Source organism: Pseudophryne corroboree, chromosome 4, assembly GCF_028390025.1.
Source record: "Pseudophryne corroboree isolate aPseCor3 chromosome 4, aPseCor3.hap2, whole genome shotgun sequence".
In the NCBI taxonomy this organism is placed as follows: Eukaryota; Metazoa; Chordata; class Amphibia; order Anura; family Myobatrachidae; genus Pseudophryne; species Pseudophryne corroboree.
Genome location: NC_086447.1, coordinates 236712087 through 236735570, shown reverse-complemented (window position 1 = coordinate 236735570; position 23484 = coordinate 236712087). Strand labels below are relative to the sequence as shown.

The 23484-nt window shown below is 43.3% G+C and overlaps 2 pseudogenes; one reads left to right on the top strand and one right to left on the bottom strand.

Annotated features, from left to right (window-relative positions):
- Positions 1–10445: 10445 nt before the first annotated feature.
- On the bottom strand, positions 10446–10564 carry LOC134912049 (5S ribosomal RNA; annotated as a pseudogene).
- A 4044-nt stretch (positions 10565–14608) lies between these two features.
- LOC134912047 (5S ribosomal RNA) lies at positions 14609–14727 on the top strand (annotated as a pseudogene).
- Positions 14728–23484: the final 8757 nt, after the last annotated feature.

The window sequence follows — 23484 nt, the reverse complement described above, 5'->3', positions numbered from 1 at the left end:
CTATCTCCCTTCAAAGGCCTATACAGATCATTTTGCATGCAATACAAAAAACTGATGTCTTGTTAAGTGAGTGACCCGGGTACACTTAAACTAAAATGTACAGTCAGAGCCCTTACAAAATAGTGTACACTGGCAACAACCCTTGTATAGTATCCGACAGTACAGGAGTTGCAAGTCTCCAGCTGAAGTTGATTCTCCTTTTAATAATAAACAGAATTCACTTGTGTCATTTTAGTCTCCAGACGTCTGACTACAGTATGTCGCATTTGCTTTTTCAGATATAATAGTGGATGAGCTATTCCTGCAGTAGTGTGATCCTCCTTTATAGGATTTGAGTTCTCACATTAAAGTAGAGCAGTCAGCTTTAATAGTAGTATCCCCTATCTGTTATTCTGTATCAAACATTCCACACTCTGATACCTTTATATCTCTCTCAGCTTTGTATCTTTCTCAGCTGCCAGGCTAATTATCCTAGTAGCTTGTGCTCTGTGAATGTTTCAATCTTACAGTAGCTACTGAAATGTTTCATTTAGTAGACACAGTATACAAAGTATAAATCCTAAGATTGCCAAACTTCCTTTGAAGGTCTATGAAAGTTCGGACAACTATATAATATGAGAAAGTAATTTATAATACTCTCACTAGACTTTCTTCTGTGACAGAGTTCCAACTCAGTAATGTCCGAATATATAGTTCTTTCCTGTTGCAACTCTATAAGCCGTAAACCATCTACTTAATAGTTATCATACAGCAAACGTATTTTGGATTTTTCAAACTGTTTCTTCCTAGGTAAATAACTCTGCCCAGCAGTATATACATAAATTGTAATAGTCTATTTTACTGTATATCTTTGGAGCTTTATATTCCTTTCCTCATATGAATCTTACATAACAGAGTACGGGACCAACTTTATATAAATAAGTCTGCTGTTAGTTAGCCCCTAACTTTCCTTATCCAGTCTCACAATGCACTTGTCACTTCTATAATGACCGCCTCCTTTAGTGCAGCAGCTGGTGCAGCTGTGTACAGTGTCTATTACTGCCACCCTGTCCTCAAATATAATGGGCAGAGAATATATATTTATAACAAGCAGTCTGTAGATGCTCCATATAATATTACAGTCAATGGGACATCGTATGGATAGGCAGTGATGGATTTTAGGCTTGAGTCTATAGCAGTTATAACATTCTTCCACCCATATAATATAAACATGTGTGGTGCCTCCTTACACTATGATTGGCTTGCTGAGTTATGCTGTATTGAGTTGAGCCTTTTCAGAGAAATAGTCCTATTACATAGGTACCCTAGGTAATACACTGGAATGTCTAGTATGGGCACTATGTCTCAGTGTATTAGGGTGCGGTATGTTAAATATGCACTTACAATCTGATGAGCAGGCTGCTGGCACTCCCCCGTCTCCTCCCTTTAGCTGCTGGAGGCTGGTTTACTATGGCCGATTATGGCTATGGCCCCAGCTACCGAGGAAGCCTTCTGACTGCTTCCGTTATCTCCGCTGTTGCAGTGGAGACCCGCCGGCTTCACTTTCCGCGCTTGGCTGTCTCAGCTGCTAGGGGCCTGGAGCGAGCGTCTTCCCCTCCTTCAGCGGTGGCTCCTCACAGCGGGATTCCACCGACCTCCGACGGCGCCAGCACTACGGGTAAGCCCCCTGCCTTCTCACTGTCCCACATAAGCCTATCATGGGTAGTACTACTTGGTCCCAGCAGCGCAGCTGTATGTTTACAGCCTACAGCTCTTTGTCAGCAGCGCGCTGGGGGGCCAAGTGCACACACTAGCCAGGGGATCTGCAGTCTGCCACCAGCTGGCGGGGAGCTTTATTTATACTGCTCCAGACTCACGGCTCATGCCCCCCTCTTCCCGCCTAAGCCGCAAGCTATACCCCCAGGTCAGCGGCGCTGTAGCGCTCGTGGGGCGCTCGCGATATTCTAGAGCTTTCTAGTCCTGTCAGTCCCAGTGTATGTTATGCCTCTCTCGGACATCTGCTGCTGCTGCTGCTCTGTTAAAAGCAATAGTGTGAATAAACATTGTCAGAATTTGTGGAAAAATAATTCAACACCCAAGAGGTGGCTTTTTTGGTCTTATGCCCAGGCATCACAATGACTTTCTTTTTATCAGGAATGAACTGCAGCCACTGGTGGCTGACTTACACACACAACATTATCAACATCCTCAGTGTCAGATAATAGTTGTATACACATATCCCCCTTATCCTGTTCCACTTCCACCCATGAATCCTCAATTTCTATTATGCCTTCATCACCATAATTATTTGTACTGCTCTCCACATGTGCAGATGGTGCAGAAATGGTGGAAGGAGGTGAAAGAGGCTTCTCTATGAGGACAATGTGAGAAATGTCAGACTCGCTTATAGCTAACGTGGACACACCTAAACGTTTCTCAGGAATGTGAGACGGTTATGAATGCACAGTTTGTTCTACTGCTTTAGTTGTTTTAATTTTTTTACACCTCTTCTAGACTGAGTGAAAAGTTCTCGTATCATCATAAATAGCTGAAGAAGTCTCACTGACAGTTTCAGAACCACCAATTATAAAAAAAAAGGCAGGGGCATAGCGAGGGTGACGCCAGTGGAGCTTAAGCTCAAGGCGCCTACTCCGATAATGGCGCCGCAACCACAGTCCCGCCAACTGGTCTGCAGCGCAGCTGGATGCAGCGCTGTAGCCAGTAATAAATGTGTCGCTTTGCTGCTGGAGTCTGGGGGTCGAGAGAGGCTTCCTGCTGTGCCCTGCCAGGTAGAAATATGACCACACTCAGCGGCAGATTGGTCCGGTCCCCTACCCCCCTCCGTGGTCTGTCTGGCGGCCAGCAGTGGCTGCCAGCTCAGGTTACTGCGCTTCCAGGATCTGGAACCTCGGAGGCTTGCATCTGTGGTCACCAGGATCCAAGTCTGAATCCCAAACCTGCGTCCCTCCAGGAGGTGAGAACTTTGAAGCCACCACAAGAGTGAAATTCTGGCTTTAGTTGACAGGATTATCCTCCGGTGCATGTGTAGGTGTGATCTGGACCAGTTGTCCAGTAGGTCCCATTGGAACACCCTGGCGTGGAATCGGCCAAATTGTAGAGCCTCGTAGGCCGCTACCATCTTCCCCAGCAGGCGGATGCACTGATGAATCGATACGCGTGCTGGTTTTAAAACTTGTTTGACCATCTTCTGGATCTCCAGAGCCTTTTCCACTGGTAGGAATACTTTCTGTGCTTCCGTGTCCAATATCATTCCCAGAAATGATAACCTCATTGTGTGTTCCAATTGTGATTTTGGAAGGTTTATGATCCAACCGTGCTGTTGAAGCACCGTCAGGGAAAGTGCAATGTTCTGTACTAGTTTCTGCCTGGATCTCATTTATATGAGGAGATTGTCCAAGTATGGAATGACTTTGACTCCTTTCTTGCGAAGAAGAACCATCATCTCCGCCATCACCTTGGTGAATATTCTCTGAGCCGCGGAGAGCCATCTTGAATTTGAACCCTTTCAAATAAAGGTTCAGAGTCTTTAGGTTTAAAATCGGTCTGACAGAGCCATCCGGTTTCGGCACTACAAACAGGCTTGAATAAAACCCCTTTTCCTGTTGTGACACAGGAACTAAGGAAATTACATTGTTTTGATATCATTTCTGTATTGCGTTCAGCACTTTTGCTCTGCCCTGAACAGAAGCTGGTAAGGCTGATTTGAAAAATCGGCTTGGGGGAAGGTCCTGAAATTCCAATTTGTACCCTTGGTATACTATCTGCAATACCCAAGGATCCAGATCTGAGTGAACCCAGACCTGGCTGAAAGACAGTAGATGTGCTCCGACCCGATCGTACTCCCGCAGGGGAGCCCCGGCGTCATGCTGAGGTTTTAGCAGAAGTAACTGTTGACTTCTGCTCCTGTGAGCCTGATGGTGTTGTAGATTTTTTACCCCTTCCTCGCCCTTTTCCTGTGAAGAAGGGGGTACCCTTTGCCTTTTTGGACTTGTTGGGCCAAAAGGATTGCATCGTATGAGAATGAAATCCTTTCCTAGGTGGAGCAGCTGCGGAAGGCAGAAATGCTGACTTGCCTGATGTAGTTGTTGACATCCAGCGTGTCTCCAAAGAGGGCTTCTCCATTGTAAGGAGAAGCCCTCCTTACAATGTTCTTTTTTGATTCCGCATCAGCATTCCATTGGCGGATCCACAGCACCCTGCGGGCTGAAATTGCCATAGCGGAGGATCTTGAACTCAGCAACCCAATATCCTTCATAGCTTCAACAAAGTAACCTGCAGCATCTTTGATATGGCCGAGAGTTAGGACTATTTCATCCTTGTCAACTGTGTCTATGTTAACAAGCAAATTGTCAGACCATTTTTCCATAGCGTTACCCACCCACACACTAACAATGGTGGGCCTGGGCACCGATCCGTTAGCCGTATATATGGATTTCAGGGTTGTTTCTAATTTATGGTCAGCTGGATCTTTTAAGGAGGCTGAACCAGGGGCAGGCAAAACTATTTTCTTAGACAGCCGAGAAACTGAGGTGTCTATCATTGGGGGAGTCTCCCATTTGTACCTGTCTTACTCAGGGAAAGGGTACGCTACACGTATCCTTCTGGGAAGGGTAAATTTCGACTCTGGGTTCTTCCTGCGAAGAACCCTCCCCAATGTCTGAAATGTTACACACTTGTACACACACACACACACACACACCCCTATCACACAGGGGAGCTATTGGGGACAGACCCACACTAAAGTCTGTCAGAGGGGCACAAAGGGATATGCCAGTCCACACACTGCATCTTGTTGTGAATTGTGGAAATATTACCCACTTACAGCGCATATACCAATAATAGGCCCACAGACCTATTATAATGAACACTCTCTGCCCCTTCTATAACACCCTGTACTTGTATCAGCATTGTTATGAGGAGAAACAGGAGCTTCACACTGGAGTTTCTGCAGGAGAAAATGGCACCCAGTGAGTGTTCTGGCAAGTCTGAGGAGAAGCCCCACCCTTCAGCCTCAGCAATGTAATATTTATGCTGGCTGGGGATGGCACATCAGCGGCTGTACATGTATGTACACTTTTTGCCACTGAGAGTAAGGTTTTAAAAAATGCCCTCAGAGCGCGCCCCCCCACGCTCTGCACCCTTGTGCTGAGAGACATGGCGCGCAGTGTGCGCGTGTACCTGTATACCGCCAATGATAACCGGAGGATCCCCTCTCTGCAGGACTTCGATAATATACTCACCAGCCTTCTGACTTCTGGCTCTGTTGCCAGCAGCTTCCCTGTAAAATAAAAAAACCTTAAGAAAGTATTTTTCCAGCAAAGCTCTGTAGAACTCCACTAGTGTGCATCCAGTCTCCTGCGCACATTTTCTAAACTGAGGTCTGGAGGAGGGACATAGAGGGAGGAGCCAATTAACACTGTTGAAAAGTCTTAAAGTGATGAAGTCTCCTGCGGAACCGTCTATACCCCATGGTACTAAAATGGACCCCAGCATCCTCTAGGACGTAAGAGAAATTAGTTTTATTTTTTAACACTGGTGCAGGGCCCCTGGATGTATGGACCACTTAGGTGGATCGAGCACCACTGAAGGACACAGCAGACACTTTTCAGATACAGCAGACAGACAGAACACCCATGGACTGATAATGATAGGACACACCAGCCCCTGGATGTATACAGTATACTGGATTTTTAATTAACGCTTGGGCAGAGCCCCTGGATGTATGGACAGATGACCGCTAGGTGGACAGAGCACCCCTTGTCAGATACAGCAGATGACAGACAGAGCATCCCTGGACTGATACACTAGTCCTACAGCTGCCACCAGCCCCACACCAATGCCATACAACCCAGCACTGAGATGGACACATCCGTTCAGTACACTCTCAACAGCTGGAGTGAAAATGGCGCAGATCACCGGAAAATTTATAGAATCCAAAACCATGCGAGAATCTGACAGCGGGATGATGATGTTTTGCCTCATTTTGGGATCCGAGTCTGGTGGGAACTCAGAGCCGGACTCGGATCCGGACACGCTCATCTGTACTTATTGCTCAATTTTTTTCTCATGGGAACTGCAACATTAAGCCCAAGTCCAATGCAGTGAACATGTATGACCTGTCATAAGCAAGTTTCATATGTGAACGGGGTACCGTGAGTGGATAAAGAAGTGGTAAGTCTTTTCTTTCTGACATTAGACAGTATAGTTGGTCAATATTGCGCTGTTGTTCTGGCAGATGTCTTTTTGAAAATTAACACGAAAAAGACTCTCTAACTGGTGATAGCAATAGAAAAATGGTATTTAGACTCCAGGTTGACACCCAGTGCTTAAAGTGGTCCTAGAAAGGTGGTGGAACCCCCCAGTAGTTATGTTGCCTGTAGTAATGCCCCCAGTCATTTAGCTCCCTGTAGTTTAGCCCTAGTAGTTATGCCTCCAGTGGTAATGCTTTGCAGTTATGACCCCAGAAGTTTACCCCCCCCTCTTTAGTTTAGCCTCCCAGTAGTAATACCCCAGTAGTTTAGTCCTCATGTAGTTTAGCCCCTGTAGTTATGCCCCCTGTAGTTTGAGCCCCCAGTAGTAATGGCCCTGTAGTTATGCCCCTGTAGTTACGCCCCCAGTAGTAATGCCCCTGTAGTTATGCCCCTGTAGTTACGCCCCCAGTAGTAATGCCCCTGTAGTTATGCCCCCAGTAGTAATGCCCCTGTAGTTATGGCCCCAGTAGTAATGCCCTCCTGTAGTTTGCCCCCAGTAGTTAGCCCCCTTTGTCGTTTGCCCCCAGAAGGTTGCCCCTTGTAGTTTGCCCCCAGAAGCTTGCCCCCTTGTAGTTTGCTGTCACACGGCGCAGAAGGAGTCCCTCCTTTACAAATCCTAAAGTTTGGAGGTACTGTATTTGGAATGATGAGCCACATATGAAAATAGATGGCTGGAACATTTATTTCCAGCAAATAGAATTCTTCCTGAGAAACATACTGAAGTGTAATTGATGCAAAAACATACAACTTAGTGTGCAGCATAACTATTAGAAAAACCATCCAATAAAACCTTCAGAGTACTATTGAAAATGGTACAAAAACAAATGTCACCAAAACCTCTTGTAAGTGTAAAAAGATTTAATAAATGGAATCAAATTGAAAGTGACAGTATACCCTGTTATTCAAGAGAGTTTAGGTAACTAGCAGAACATTGTGACATTTGAAATGACCTGAGTGATGCACTTAAAGACAGATTTGTGTGTGTAGCATACAATAGAGTCTGTTAGAGAAAATTACTTTTGAAAGACTAGCAGATTAATAGAAATTGGTATAGCAACGAAAACAGCTGGTAAAAACACTACAGGCATGAGTTACTAAAAACCTCCTCACATTGCTATTGATTTTCACCTCCAAATGCAAGTGAAATGATGATGGTCATAGACAAATGCAGGGGGGTTTCCGGTAGCTCGGAAACCCCTTCCTCTTGGCAAGTGGCTCAAATTATGACAAAAATAGCAATAGTACATAATACAATTACTAGAGCTGACGCCACATCAAGCAGTTCAAGGGACAGAGCAGAGCTGATTCACATGCCCATTGGTACTGTAGTAATTTTTGTGTGTGTGGATCCTAATCCTCAATCAGTGCACTGGACCAGAGAGTAGCTACCAGGAAGAAGAGACAGGAGCCTTACCATGAGGTGAGAGAATATGTGCTTAGGAAGTGCAGTACTGTATCTCTTATGTATGTTTGTGTATTTATTTATTATGGTAATTTAACCTTTTCCTGACCACTTACTTGTATTATTTATATGTTTGATACAGCCTATACTATAGATCATCTATAGTGATAAATATTAATACTGTATTCCATTCAGTATCAAGTGTAAAAAATGTTTACATAAATGTCCATGGTCATTACTAGGTTCTTCTACTGCTTCCACAGACTCCCGCAATTGTTCCAATGTTCTGAAGAGTGGGAGATTGTGGACAGCATTTGAAAAAGACCCTCTAAAAAGCTTGCATTTGCCACTGATGGTCTTAATTTTAAGGTCAAATGTAGAAGAGAATATTTGTGGGGTATCCACAAATATTATGGATGCCCAAGATGCACAGTAACAATGAGGGACTGCAGCAGATATGTTTGATTCCCTCCATTTCCAACCACAATGGCATGGGGGCTGCTTAATTGTCAGCTTTGCCTTGCTCCAGACAGGCCCGGTGATGGGGCGGATGGGACTAAAGGGGCATCTGTACTGAGCCCTGAGGGTCAGAGGATCCCTGGGGTTTGGGCGGAGCTTACAGTTAGTATGCAAAATTTCCCATGCACTCTGCGGTTGTGGGTAGCCTCGTACGCCTAGCCCAGCAGAGTCTGTGAGTCATCACAGTGCAGGCAGAGTCTACACAGTGCTTATTCTTCCTGGCAGTGGCAGCAATGGCAGATCCTTCTCCTTCTTCCCCCAGCCTAGGAACATGTGTAAGTAGTGTGTTGGGAATTTGCACAGTCAATTCTCTTCTGGGTAGAGGAGGGGGGCCAATGGTCCTAGTATCTGTCATCCTGCTGCCTGCTAGTGCTAATGTGCACTATTAGACTCCGATGAAGAGATCAGCTGCCAGCACCCCTCCACACACACACATACATATACACACAGGGGCGTAAGTTTAAACCAGACGCCCGGAGGCGAATTAGACAATGGTGTGCCCCCCCCCACTCACACAGCCTCATATGTGCACACACACAGCCACACAAAGAGACACATATACACATGCAAAGCCGCATACAAAGACAGCCACATATTAAGAGAGCCACATATACACACACACAGCCCCATATACATACATACGCACACACATAGCACCATAGACATACATACGCACACACGTAGCCCCAAATACATACGCACACACAGCCCCATATATGCACACTGTCCAAATATACGTATGCACATAGCACCATAGTATAAACACACAGCCCTATATACAGTATATAGATAGATATAGTATATCCACACAGCCCCATATATATACACACACAAACAGTCCCATACGTATGTGTGTATATATATATATATACACACACACACACACACACACACACACACACACACACACATGCATACACACAGACCCATAGATCACACAGCCCCATATATATATATATATATATATATATATATATATAGAAAAAAAGGATAAGGTGGTTTTAAAGCGACCAGCGGTGTCCAATATCAAAAGGAGACTCACTATATAAAAGAAAATATTTTTTATTATCTAATGTGCACCAATAAAAACAAATAAAATGGTAGTCCTATTACAAGGAGTCAGAGACGTTACTAAAAATGCATATAAGATAAAAGTAAGTATAAAATTAATAATACAAACTTAAAAAGGACAAGGGGAAAAAATGTCCTAAAAATGCAAAATTGGACATAAAAATCAACATAAAAGGTAAAAAGTAAGGTTCTTAGCTTTTGAGAGAGGGTATGTCTCACTGCACCCAACGCGTTTCGTCCTATCTGGACTTCATCAAGGGGTGGCAAACATCTGGGACAGCTCATCTATATATACCTGTGTTGGTAAGGAAGTGATAGCTACATCACTTCCTGTCAATTAGCAGGTGTCAAAGTTCATATGAGGTTTATACATTCAAAACATATTGGCAATATTTCTACAGCATGGTATCACCATGCTGAGTAGATCCGCTTTATACAAAACTGCATTCTGTAAGTATAAAGATGTAAAGAACGCTTAAACAGTTTAAAGTCCCCGACTTCCTCTCCGGATCGCGGGTGACGTCACGTCCGCCCCGCTTCCGGCGTCCGGCATTCTTCATTGCGCATGCGCCGAGTGCGGATTGCGGAGGTTTCTTGTCCAGCATCAAGCGCGCATGTGCCCGTTCTCCCATCTAGTATAATGTGTATGCAGTAGCGGCGGCCATTTTCTTGGAGTGCATTCCTCCAGACATATTTTGTAAAGTCATGTGGTCCCGGCGGCCATTTTGGTTAGGATTTTTTCATAGTGGAAACGAGTTATAGAGATGGAGATAAAGAAAAAAACATGTTTCAGTAAGAGTATTTATGTGAATCTTTCATATTCACAGTTAAAAATGCTGGCACTTCTGGTCCCAAGTATGGACCCTATTGGAATAGCCAGTGCAATAAGGTGTCTGGCTGATAATTGGCAAGGTAAAATGGTAATTAAATAATGTAGTCAGGTTTCAATACTGTTATTATACCTATTTATATACTGGTATAGTCACTACCATGAGGTGAGTAAAAAATTCTAAAGCGGAAGATAATACAATTGCAAACCTATTTAATAATATGCATGGTTGCAGATGGTAACACAATGTGTACATAGACCAATATTTTAAAACCAAGTTTTTTTGGAAAACGTCTTTTGCACTGATGTTCCCATGGGAGAGTGATAGAGAGTATAGTTGTCTGTGTAATAACCTCTTGGACCTTGCTCAAAGGGATTACAGCACCCAGTCTTCCATGATGGTTCCCCATCTATGTACTAGTTGGGCCCGACACTGCTTGGCTTCCAAGATCGAACGGAATTGGGCATCTCCAGTGTGGTATGGCTGTAGTATTGGCTTGGTTTCTTAGAGGTATCACAATAGCGGCATGGTAGAAATAGTAAGTGAAGTGAAAAACAACAGAAGGTAAGGTAAAAAAAAAATATAATAAAAAAATAAAAATAAAAATACTTTAAATTGCCTAGATATGAAGAACAAATGTGGTCAGCTTACATTACAGAAAGGGGGCTATTTCATAGCCTTCATTGAAGCCATCTGGATGCATGGTGTTGAGTTCAAAGATCCAGAACATTTCTCGTTTTGATAGAAGGTTAGAGAGATCTCCGCCTCTCTCGCCCAAAGAGACCAGTTCAATACCCTTGAAAGTTAGTTCGTCAGGATCCAAGTTGTGGCAGACGTGGAAGTATTTCGGTACTGCATGTGTTAGTACCTTATTCTTAATGTTTCGTATATGTTCTTGTATATGGATTTTTAGGGGTCTTTTTGTTTTCCCTATGTACTTCATCCCACATGAGCACTCAAGCATATAAATCACTGACACCGTATTACAGTTGATGAACTGCTTGATCTTGTGCTCTTTTGATCCATTAGTATTTCTGAAGGTTTTCCTGGTAGGGTGTACGTACCGGCATATATTGCAACGGCCGCATTTATAGCACCCTACGCATTTAGGCATGTTTGATCGTACTTCCGGGTTCCTCAGCATGCTTGGTGCCACCAGATCTTTGAGGTTTTGCGACTTCTTAAATACCACTAATGGATCCTTAGGGAGGTAGTCCTTTAGGATGGGATCCATAAGGAGGATGTTCCAATGTTTCCTAAGAGTTTTCTTGATAGTTTTCTCATGCCTGCTGTATGTGGTGATAAACCGTACTGTGTCGTCTCGTTTTTCCTTGGTTTTATATTTCAGGAGTTGTTCCCTTTCCAAATTCTTGGCCTTCAGATTAGCTTCTTCCAGGAGATGGTTTGGATAACCTTTTTCCCTGAATCTTTCTGTGTATACCTGTAATTGCTGATCTCGGTCTTCAGTCTCCTTACAGTTCCGAGCAATTCTATTGAACTGTGAAAAGGGGATGTTGTTCTTCCATTGTTGGCTGTGATTGCTTCGGTAGTGTACATAGCTGTTCATGTCTACTTCCTTAACGTAGTTCTTAGTGATCACCTCATTGTCTGTGTGTGTTAGGACCAGATCAAGGAACTCTATCTTCTCTGTGCTAGTCTTCGCAGTGAATTGTAGATTCATGGAGTTGTTAGATAAATAAGTAAAAAATTCATTAAAACTTATATCATCACCGTCTCACACAAGTAAAATGTCATCTATGTAGCGTTTATAAAATGCGATATTTTGTTGGAACGGGTGGTCCTTAAAAATGTACTCATTTTCCCAATTCCCCATAAAAAGGTTCGCAAAACTAGGCGCAAAAATAGTCCCCATGGCGGTTCAGACAGAATGTACAGACCACAAACAGGTTTTCAGCATTGCAAAGAATGAATTCGGCCAACGAGGAGGATTTTTTATCACCAGGCAAGAACGCACGGTTCAAAACTATGACAAGAAACTTTCCGGAAGGAAAAGTCACGAGCACAACACCCCTAAAAAGAAGACTGGCAGAAGAAGAGGATGCCGAGGGGGCAGGAGGAACAAATCTGTACAACAGCAAAAGAAGACACCTCCACTAAGACAACCAACAGTTAAAGGTATATTCAACCTATCGAGTCACACGCTAACAAAATATGAAAGTTCACTATTGAATAAAGGACTATCCTATGCACCTACGAAAGGCATGAACAAATTTGACGTCTTCATAGATTTAAACAAGTTTGTAAGAAAATTAACACTCAAAAGGCACTTTCTTAAAAAGGAAAACGCGGCTATTCGAAACTATGAGCAATCCAAATCAGGACTAAAACCCACTTCGAAGTTCTACCCGTTGGAATCAAAAGGCCATAGTGTGGGTATCTTCTATGATCTAGTGAAAAAAGATCTATGTGAAACCGAAATGGAGATTATCAAGGAGAAGAATCTTACGAACAGAGAAACTAAGGCAATTAAAGAACTCCAGGATAACAAAAATATTGTTATAAAATCTGCTGATAAAGGGGGGGGGGTTGGTGATCATGGACCGGGAGGCATATGTTGCAGAAGCAAACAGACTTTTGGGGGAAAGAACTTCATACACCCCACTCCCGGGAGACCCAAAAGATGGTTTCATAGAGGAGTTAATAACCATACTTTTGAAAGCATTTAGATGCGGGATCCTAACCAAAGAGGAATACCAATACCTTCTTAACTCCAACCCCACCACCCCCATATTCTATTTCCTCCCAAAGGTGCATAAATCTATGACAAATCCCCCAGGGAGACCAATTGTGGCCGGGATAGATTCTTTGACATCTCACTTGTCTGAATATGTGGATATATTTCTAAGGAAACATGTGGTAAACCTGCCAGCTTATTTAAAGGATACAACATCTGTTCTTAACCTGATGAATTCATTTGAATGGAAAGATACGTATCGGTGGATCACTATAGATGTCCAGTCGCTCTACACCTGCATAGAACACGATAGGGGTGTGGAGGCCTGCAATGATTTCCTGAAGAGAGATGCCGAGATTACAGAGGAGCATAGAATCTTTTTATGTGACCTGATGAATTTTATTCTGAAAAAGAATTATTTAAAATTTTTAGACACCTACTTCTTACAAATCTGTGGAACCGCCATGGGGACTATTTTTGCGCATAGTTTTGCGAACCTTTTTATGGGGAATTGGGAAAATGAGTACATTTTTAAGGACCACCCGTTCCAACAAAATATCGCATTTTATAAATGCTACATAGATGACATTTTACTTGTGTGGGACGGTGATGATATAAGTTTTAATGAATTTTTTACTTATTTATCTAACAACTCCATGAATTTACAATTCACTGCGAAGACTAGCACAGAGAAGATAGAGTTCCTTGATCTGGTCCTAACACACACAGACAATGAGGTGATCACTAAGAACTACGTTAAGGAAGTAGACATGAACAGCTATGTACACTACCGAAGCAATCACAGCCAACAATGGAAGAACAACATCCCCTTTTCACAGTTCAATAGAATTGCTCGGAACTGTAAGGAGACTGAAGACCGAGATCAGCAATTACAGGTATACACAGAAAGATTCAGGGAAAAAGGTTATCCAAACCATCTCCTGGAAGAAGCTAATCTGAAGGCCAAGAATTTGGAAAGGGAACAACTCCTGAAATATAAAACCAAGGAAAAATGAGACGACACAGTACGGTTTATCACCACATACAGCAGGCATGAGAAAACTATCAAGAAAACTCTTAGGAAACATTGGAACATCCTCCTTATGGATCCCATCCTAAAGGACTACCTCCCTAAGGATCCATTAGTGGTATTTCAGAAGTCGCAAAACCTCAAAGATCTGGTGGCACCAAGCATGCTGAGGAACCCGGAAGTACGATCAAACATGCCTAAATGCGTAGGGTGCTATAAATGCGGCCGTTGCAATATATGTCGGTACGTACACCCTACCAGGAAAACCTTCAGAAATACTAATGGATCAAAAGAGCACAAGATCAAGCAGTTCATCAACTGTAATACGGTGTCAGTGATTTATATGCTTGAGTGCTCATGTGGGATGAAGTACATAGGGAAAACAAAAAGACCCCTAAAAATCCGTATACAAGAACATATACGAAACATTAAGAATAAGGTACTAACACATGCAGTACCGAAACACTTCCACGTCTGCCACAACTCGGATCCTGACGAACTAACTTTCAAGGGTATTGAACTGGTCTCTTTGGGCGAGAGAGGCGGAGATCTCTCTAACCTTCTATCAAAACGAGAAATGTTCTGGATCTTTGAACTCAACACCATGCATCCAGATGGCTTCAATGAAGGCTATGAAATAGCCCCCTTTCTGTAATGTAAGCTGACCACATTTGTTCTTCATATCTAGGCAATTTAAAGTATTTTTATTTTTTTATTATATTTTTTTTTTACCTTACCTTCTGTTGTTTTTCACTTCACTTACTATTTCTACCATGCCGCTATTGTGATACCTCTAAGAAACCAAGCCAATACTACAGCCATACCACACTGAAGATGCCCAATTCCGTTCGATCTTGGAAGCCAAGCAGTGTCGGGCCCAACTAGTACATAGATGGGGAACCATCATGGAAGACTGGGTGCTGTAATCCCTTTGAGCAAGGTCCAAGAGGTTATTACACAGACAACTATACTCTCTATCACTCTCCCATGGGAACATCAGTGCAAAAGACGTTTTCCAAAAAAACTTGTTTTTAAAATATTGGTCTATGTACACATTGTGTTACCATCTGCAACCATGCATATTATTAAATAGGTTTGCAATTGTATTATCTTCCGCTTTAGAATTTTTTACTCACCTCATGGTAGTGACTATACCAGTATATAAATAGGTATAATAACAGTATTGAAACCTGACTACATTATTTAATTACCATTTTACCTTGCCAATTATCAGCCAGACACCTTATTGCACTGGCTATTCCAATAGGGTCCATACTTGGGACCAGAAGTGCCAGCATTTTTAACTGTGAATATGAAAGATTCACATAAATACTCTTACTGAAACATGTTTTTTTCTTTATCTCCATCTCTATAACTCGTTTCCACTATGAAAAAATCCTAACCAAAATGGCCGCCGGGACCACATGACTTTACAAAATATGTCTGGAGGAATGCACTCCAAGAAAATGGCCGCCGCTACTGCATACACATTATACTAGATGGGAGAACGGGCACATGCGCACTTGATGCTGGACAAGAAACCTCCGCAATCCGCACTCGGCGCATGCGCAATGAAGAATGCCGGACGCCGGAAGCGGGGCGGACGTGACGTCACCCGCGATCCGGAGAGGAAGTCGGGGACTTTAAACTGTTTAAGCGTTCTTTACATCTTTATACTTACAGAATGCAGTTTTGTATAAAGCGGATCTACTCAGCATGGTGATACCATGCTGTAGAAATATTGCCAATATGTTTTGAATGTATAAACCTCATATGAACTTTGACACCTGCTAATTGACAGGAAGTGATGTAGCTATCACTTCCTTACCAACACAGGTATATATAGATGAGCTGTCCCAGATGTTTGCCACCCCTTGATGAAGTCCAGATAGGACGAAACGCGTTGGGTGCAGTGAGACATACCCTCTCTCAAAAGCTAAGAACCTTACTTTTTACCTTTTATGTTGATTTTTATGTCCAATTTTGCATTTTTAGGACATTTTTTCCCCTTGTCCTTTTTAAGTTTGTATTATTAATTTTATACTTACTTTTATCTTATATGCATTTTTAGTAACGTCTCTGACTCCTTGTAATAGGACTACCATTTTATTTGTTTTTATTGGTGCACATTAGATAATAAAAAATATTTTCTTTTATATAGTGAGTCTCCTTTTGATATTGGACACCGCTGGTCGCTTTAAAGCCACCTTATCCTTTTTTTCTGTTTTTCATTGTATGAAGCACCTTACCAATGCTTCTTTCTTTAAGGTGAAGCTGACGCCCAATTAATACAAAGGGAGTGTCTGGAATAAGGAGACCTTTTTTAATCTTAAAATATCCTGGACTGCATTCTAGTTTAAATTAGTACCGCGGTTAAGCGCCGACAAGCTTTCCCCCATCTACAATATATATATATATATATATATATATATATATATATATATAGACACTATAATGCAATCAGCGGCACTCAGAGACTGACACAGCTTTTTTTTTTGTCTCCTATTTGGTTGTTTTAGCAACAGTATTATCGTTATCTCCTTATGATGAATATCTGTGTGTATAAGCATTTGCCATTTCCACCATACTGTGCCAGACTGACATCACTAGTATATTTTCATATAACATTCACTGCCACTCCAAGACCATTGCATGCAGGCAGTTTCAATTATATGATGTAGTCTCAGACCTATATAGATCCTTCTTAAATATTTACAACTGCACATGTTGTTTTTACACCTGTCACTTTTAATTTGCAGCCCGGTTCCCTCACCTCCGCGATCGGGAGACCACGGAAGTCCCAGGCATCCATGACAACATCAGTTTGTTAGGCTGCCATGGCATCGTAGGCATCCAACGACGCGCAGGATGATCACGTGACCGCGGCGCACACACGTCACACCATCCGGGACGGAAGCGTCATGTTCCCCCGGACACTGCTGTTCTTCCTGCCCGCGGGTCTTATTCACCATAAAGGTAACAATTTAGTTTTGTTTTGATTCACTTTGTATTTGGCTCACCTTGACAAAGGGGCTTGCGTGCCCCGAAACGTTGGATCACCCAGCCTTTACTATGGATTAAAAAGCACCAGCACTTTATCCGTTTCCAGCTGTGTCAGTCTCTGAGTGCCGCTGATTGCATTATAGTGTCTATTTGCATGAATCCTTCCAGAAGGCACCTGAGCAACTCACTTTCATTCAGGAGAGTGCCGATCCGACACCAATCGATATATATATATATATATGTATATATATATATATATAGAAATCCAACAATGAACGGCACTCAGAGACAGCATATGTGAAAAAACAGTCAACGTTTCGGGGATCAAGTCCCTGTCGTCAGGACAAATGTACAGCAGAATCAACAAGAATAGCCAACACTTACCCTCCTAAATACCCAAGTGATCCTACCGGTGCCGTCCGTCCCGTGCACGCCCGCAGCTCAAACCCCGCTTCCGCGTGCGTCGTCTGACATCCGCTTCCGGCAACAGCCGTCTCCATGGGAACCGCAGCTTGCGGCTCACCTCGTCCCCGGCTGCATTCCATCAGCAGGAGAGGACGCCGGCCGGACCCACGGGGGAGGAGGGGCTGAAAGCACAGGAGAACAACAGAGATATAAAACTCAATACATAATCGTATAAAACAAAGATAGAGAAAAACAACACAAGTACAAAGAAAAATGATAGAAACCATAAAATACATCACGATGAACCACATCCCCCGTATCCACATAAAGGGAATTTATTACACAAGCATATTCCAGTTGATTTTTTCATTTAACCCACCCGGGGCACAGGTACCCAATCTCATGATCCATCTAGTTTCTTTGACTAAAAGGGACTTTGCACGATCACCGCCCCTCAGGTTGAGGGGCACGTGATCGATAATAAAATACCTAAAGGACTCTAACGAATGACCAGCTCTTTTAAAATGTTTAGCTACCGGTTGATCAATTGTTTTACCCTCAAGAGTAAGTTTGATAGCTGATCTGTGAGCCGCCATCCTTTCAGAGAACTTTCGGGTAGTTTGACCTACATACATTAACCCACAGGGGCAGACAATAATGTATACAACAAAAACAGATGAACAGGTTAGCACAAACCTAATATCATATGTTTTATTGCAGTGGGGATGTTTGAAAGATTTACAATTCAACATCAGCTTACAAGTCGCACAACCACTGCAACGGTAGCATCCATCAGGTTTGTAATAGACATTGGGGAGTCTCGCAATACCCATACCGGTAATGTTAGTTCTAACAATTCTGTCTTTGATGTTACGACCACGCCGGAACGACATCAGGGGGGTAGTGTGATGGAACACTTTAAGCTCAGGGTCAGATGACACAATTGGCCACAGGGCCTTCGTGGTTCTGCTAATCCCCCTGCTAGAGGAGGTATAATCACTAGGAAAGGGAATCCTATTTTTAAGGTGTCTACTCGTCGGTTTCAGAAGGGATTGCCGAGACATACCCAATACTTCATCTTTCTGTGTCTTAAGCATATCAAGGTCATACCCACGAGAAGCAAAATTCTGTACCAGAGCATCAAGTTCTCCAGGAACTTTCAAAGGATCTAACGCTATACGGGCTATTCGCATCATCTGCGAGCGAGGGAGCCCTTTCTTGAGGGGCCCCGGGTGGTGGCTGGACGCTAGTAAAAGGGTGTTACGATCAGTGGGTTTATGAAAAACCTCAGTGGACAAGCGACCATTTTCGAGATGAATCATAACATCAAGAAAATGGATGTCTGTCAGACTGCAGGTATAAGTAAATTTAATGGAAGAATCGGAGCCATTGACTCCACCTAAAAACTCCACAAGCGCATCCTGTCCCCCACCCCACAACAAAAAAAATATCATCTATATAGCGACAATATAATAAAATATTGTCGCTAATATCCGAATTAGAAAAGAAAATTTGTTGTTCTCGTTCAAACATAAAAATATTGGCGTACGAGGGGGCCACAGGGGACCCCATTGCACATCCTCTCAACTGGAGAAAAAAATATCCATCAAACAAAAAATAATTGCGATTGAGGGTTAGCTCAAGGAGGGACAAAAATAGCTCATGATCAAATAGCTGTTCAGGAAGTTCAGCCTTTAAAAAGTTCCTCATAGCAAGTAGACCTTCATCGTGAGGAATGGCCGTATACAGGCTGCAAACATCGAGACAGCATAGTAAAGTTCCTGGAGGGATATCTGGAACAGACTGTAACTTTTTCAAAAATGAAGTGGTGTCCTTCAGGAAAGCATCTCTATGTAGCAGCAAAGGCTGCAGGATGGAGTCGAGTAGCTGGGCGACTGATCTGTATAAAGAATCTGGGGCCGAAATAATCGGACGTCCCGGGGGATTACGAGGATTCTTGTGTAGCTTGGGGAGTGTGTACAGTAGCGGGACCCTGGGATGACTGACACTAAGAACTTTGACAATTTTGTCTGGTAGTTTACCAGACAATTTGGCTGAATTGAGGATCCCCAGAAGCTCTTTCTGAAACCGAGGGGTTGGATCCGATGGCAGTTTCCGATACACTTCCACATCTTCAAGTTGAGCATAAATCTCATCTCTATAATATTGTAGATCTAAAATAACAATGGCCCCGCCCTTATCGTCGGGTCTGATTATAATATCGTCATAAGACACCAAAGCTTCAAGGGCTTTGGTTTCTGCCCTGGAGAGATTAAACTTGATTTTAGCTGGGGCTGCTGAAAATTTGGTGATGGAGTCATCAAGCAGCCGGTGGAAGGATTTAAGAGAAGCATTGGAAGAAACTGGATCAAATGAAGATCTTGATGCACGTTTGAGGAAACTTGAAAATATAGAAGTATCACTGGTATCAGGAGAATGCTGGAAAAACTCTTTAAGCCTCAATCTGCGTGAGAATGCGTGAATGTCCTTAGACCAGTTAAAGGCATCATGCAGGTTGGTGGGAACGAAACTCAGGCCCTTGCATAGCACCGATATTTCAGCCTGCTCAAGTTTGCGCTGGGATAGATTAAAGATTAGCGATGTTGACGCTGTGTAACTGCACGTAACCCTTTGGTTTTGGCCACCCCGGCGGGTGGCAGCGAAGTTGTAGGTTTTGAGGTGGCTCGGGTAACTTCCCCTAAAGGAGCTTACTTATTGCCAGGTGCATCTTCAGCTTCAGATGCAGCAAACTCACTATCCGGACTTGAGCGTGGCCCATATCTATCACTGGTGGAGGTTTTTTTGTGCCAAGGTCTCCTTGTTCTGGGGAATCTTTGATGGGCTTTGACTGGTTCACTTCCAACCAACCATCTATACACCTGATAGTCCTCGTAGTCTGCATCCACCGCCAATTTTTTATTACGTTTAAATTTTAACAAATCTTTCTGATATTGTTGGCATTGAGTTTCCAGTTTCCTAATCCAGTCTTGAGAGGAGTCTTCCTCCAAGAATTTAAGAGAAGCAGTTTCAAACACAGCAATCTTGGACCGGGTGGCCATCAGTTCTTTATTAGCTTCATCGATCACCAAGATCATGAGGTCAAAGGCGCATTTGTTTAATATGGCGATCCATTTACGGACAAACTCCGGGTTGTTGCGCCCTATAGTAGGAACGTTCCTCACTCGGAATCCCCTAGGGATTTTGTGTTCCCTAAAATATTCAGAGAGGGAGCTGCCATGTAGCATGTAATCGATTTCTCTGCGTTTCAGCCTCCAGATCTGGTGGAATAATGTTTCTGCATTAACAGCCTTATCGGGGTCTGTAATAACTTCTTGGCAGAGGATTTGATCAATTTCGGCCTGTGAAAAACTGAATGTTTCTCCCATGTCAGTGATCCGGGAGCTCCGACATCCAGGTGCATCCTGGGAAGTAGATATGACAGGATCCATCTTCAAACAGAGGCTAAAAATCAAATAGCAGAGTAAGTGCTGTAAGCATACTGGGTGGGTGCCATGCAACGTGTGCTCCAATGCAGGGGCACTACCATACACATCCAGCAGCACCCGGCACTCCAACAACGAAATCACTGGTGCTCAGGTTCCTGGACCAATCATCCATAGAAATCCAACAATGAACGGCACTCAGAGACAGCATATGTGAAAAAAATTGTATTCCATACAGTCAACGTTTCGGGGATCAAGTCCCCGTCATCAGGACAAATGTACAGCAGAATCAACAAGAATAGCCAACACTTACCCTCCTAAATACCCAAGTGATCCTACCGGTGCCATCCGTCCCGTGCACGCCCGCAGCTCAAACCCCGCTTCCGCGTGCGTCATCTGACATCCGCTTCCGGCAACAGCCGTCTCCATGGGAACCGCAGCTTGCGGCTCTCTTTGTCCCCGGCTGCGTTCCATCAGCAGGAGAGGACGCCGGCCGGACCCACGGGGGAGGAGGGGCTGAAAGCACAGGAGAACAACAGAGATATAAAACTCAATACATAATCGTATAAAACAAAGATAGAGAAAAACAACACAAGTACAAAGAAAAATGATAGAAACCATCAAATACATCACGATGAACCACATCCCCCGTATCCACATAAAGGGAATAAATTACACAAGCATATTCCAGTTGATTTTTTCATTTAACCCACCCGGGGCACAGGTACCCAATATCATGATCCATCTAGTTTCTTTGACTAAAAGGGACTTTGCACGATCACCGCCCCTCAGGTTGAGAGGCACGTGATCGATAATAAAATACCGAAGGGACTCTAACGAATGACCAGCACTTTTAAAATGTTTAGCTACCGGTTGATCAATTGTTTTACCCTCAAGAGTAAGTTTGATAGCTGATCTGTGAGCCGCCATCCTTTCAGAGAACTTTCGGTTAGTTTGACCTACATACAATAACCCACAGGGGCAGACAATAATGTATACAACAAAAAAAGATGAACAGGTTAGCACAAACCTAATATCATATGTTTTATTGCAGTGGGGATGTTTGAAAGATTTACAATTCAACATCAGCTTACAAGTCGCACAACCACTGCAACGGTAGCATCCATCAGGTTTGTAATAGACATTGGGGAGTCTCGCAATACCCATACCGGTAATGTTAGTTCTAACAATTCTGTCTTTGATGTTCCGACCACACCGGAACGACATCAGGGGGGTAGTGTGATGGAACACTTTAAGCTCAGGGTCAGACGACACAATTGGCCACAGGGCCTTCGTGGCTCTGCTAATCCCCCCGCTAGAGGAGGTATAATCACTAGGAAAGGGAATCCTATTTTTAAGGTGTCTACTCGTCGGTTCCAGAAGGGATTGCCGAGACATACCCAATACTTCATCTTTCTGTGTCTTAAGCATATCAAGGTCATACCCACGAGAAGCAAAATTCTGTACCAGAGCATCAAGTTCTCCAGGAACTTTCAAAGGATCTGACGCTATACGGGCTATTCGCATCATCTGCGAGCGAGGGAGCCCTTTCTTGAGGGGCCCCGGGTGGTGGCTGGACGCTAGTAAAAGGGTGTTACGATCAGTGGGTTTATGAAAAACCTCAGTGGACAAGCGACCATTTTCGAGATGAATCATAACATCAAGAAAATGGATGTCTGTCAGACTGCAGGTATAAGTAAATTTAATGGAAGAATCGGAGCCATTGACTCCACCTAAAAACTCCACAAGCGCATCCTGCCCCCCACCCCACAACAAAAAAATATCATCTATTTAGCGACAATATAATAAAATATTGTCGCTAATATCCGAATTAGAAAAGAAAATTTGTTGTTCTCGTTCAAACATAAAAATATTGGCGTATGAGGGGGCCACAGGGGACCCCATCGCACATCCTCTCAACTGGAGAAAAAAAGATCCATCAAACAAAAAATAATTGCGATTGAGGGTTAGCTCAAGGAGGGACAAAAATAGCTCATGATCAAATAGCTGTTCAGGAAGTTCAGCCTTTAAAAAGTTCCTCATAGCAAGTAGACCTTCATCGTGAGGAATGGCCGTATACAGGCTGCAAACATCGAGACAGCATAGTAAAGTTCCTGGAGGGATATCTGGAACAGACTGTAACTTTTTCAAAAATGAAGTGGTGTCCTTCAGGAAAGCATCTCTATGTAGCAGCAAAGGCTGCAGGATGGAGTCGAGTAGCTGGGCGACTGATCTGTATAAAGAATCTGGGGCCGAAATAATCGGACGTCCCGGGGGATTACGAGGATTCTTGTGTAGCTTGGTGAGTGTGTACAGTAGCGGGACCCTGGGATGACTGACACTAAGAACTTTGACAATTTTGTCTGGTAGTTTACCAGACAATTTGGCTGAATTGAGGATCCCCAGAAGCTCTTTCTGAAACCGAGGGGTTGGATCCGATGGCAGTTTCCGATACACTTCCACATCTTCAAGTTGAGCATAAATCTCATCTCTATAATATTGTAGATATAAAATAACAATGGCCCCGCCCTTATCGTCGGGTCTGATTATAATATCGTCATAAGACGCCAAAGCTTCAAGGGCTTTGGTTTCCGCCCTGGAGAGATTAAACTTGATTTTAGCTGGGGCTGCTGAAAATTTGGTGATGGAGTCATCAAGCAGCCGGTGGAAGGATTTAAGAGAAGCATTGGAAGAAACTGGATCAAATGAAGATCTTGATGCACGTTTGAGGAAACTTGAAAAAATAGAAGTATCACTGGTATCAGGAGAATGCAGGAAAAACTCTTTAAGCCTCAATCTACGTGAGAATGCGTGAATGTCCTTAGACCAGTTAAA